The sequence below is a fragment of the Mandrillus leucophaeus genome, unplaced genomic scaffold (assembly GCF_000951045.1).
Source record: "Mandrillus leucophaeus isolate KB7577 unplaced genomic scaffold, Mleu.le_1.0 Scaffold799, whole genome shotgun sequence".
Taxonomy (NCBI): domain Eukaryota; kingdom Metazoa; phylum Chordata; class Mammalia; order Primates; family Cercopithecidae; genus Mandrillus; species Mandrillus leucophaeus.
In genome coordinates this window covers 47,670-49,076 of record NW_012108685.1, presented here as the reverse complement: position 1 = coordinate 49,076, position 1,407 = coordinate 47,670, and positions in this window count along the sequence as shown.

Here is a 1,407-nt window from a genome sequence, read left to right as displayed (position 1 = left end):
TTCCTTTTGGCACAGCTTTGACCCAGGTATTCTAGTCATAGCATAAACTTTTAGAGAATAGGTGCTTCACTCCTCTCTACCCCCTCTCCAATTTATCTCATTTCTGTAAGTAGGATCCCATTGACTAACCTCAGTAAAGCAAGGCAACCCTTGGGTTAAAATCATGGGTTTCAGAATTAGGCCTGGGTTCAAATCTTAGCTCTGAAAATGTTTTACTTGAGTGATGTTGTCCAGAAAGTTTCAGTGTTTTTAGCTTCAGTTTCTATATCTGAAAAGTGGGAGAAAATAAGGTCTTATGGGGGATTAAGTGAGATATTAAATATAAAGCATCTAATTCAGTGCTAAGTCAATGCTGTTCTTCAAAAACTCCTCCTTCCTTCTGCATCTTGGGTATGAAAATAACAGCTTTAGCTGCGTGTCTTTCTTTGCTAGGTTTTGGAGAGTTTTAATTACTGTTTAGAAAATCTAGACATGCTGTCTATGTTGGTCTATCTATTGTCCAAATAAATGACTTACTGCTTAACTTCTCTCGGTTAAGGTTCCTAAAACCTCATTGCCTCCCCTCAGACCTTTGTCTCCAGCTGGTAGAAGTCAAAACAAACCGCAAAAACAATGGAATTTTTTTCTAGGATTGCTCAATGCCATCCAAATGTGCCTGAGGCCCCAGGCAGTGCTATTGATGCCACAGCAGACATGCAACATATCCCGATCCAGAGGGTGATCATTTATAGGTACTCTCTGGAATCTTCCTGGTTTCTTTGATGAAATGGTTTCCTAATCCACTGTCCTCTAGATGTACTGTCAATATTTCCATAACTATCTCCTATAATTATCTATATGGCAGGGAGTCAACATTCATTGAGGATCTATTATGTGCCAGACATTGGACTCTGCCCTTAGGTAGATTGGTAGATTACGTCTTTGACTCTTCACTCCAGTCCAGTGGGATTTTCCTTAGTCCCATTTACAGATAGGAAAACTGAAGCTCAGAAAACGTCAGTTGTTCTCCCCAAATCAATTGCTGGTAAGTGGTGGATCCAGATTGAAACCGAGTTCTGTCTGCTTTAATTAGCCTCTGCCATTTCCTTGCAAAGACCTTGATCTTCCAAAGTGTCCATTGTATTGGGAACTAATCAACCACGTTATAATATTTTTATTATTTTTTAAAGCAGTTAGTTTCCATAGCCTCCTTTCCCTCTCTCCCTCTATACTCATTCTTTTATAGAACATTCGATACATGCAGGCTTTGAAAGGAAAAATGAACCTAAAAGCTCCACTGAAGTGAAAATGCTAAGGCTTCTTCGAAACTTAAGTAGCATTAGAAGCAATTACATTTGTGCAAATGCAGAAAGGCTTGTTTCTATTTCTGATTCCCCCACACCCTAGGGCAGTAAACTGGGAGGAAGG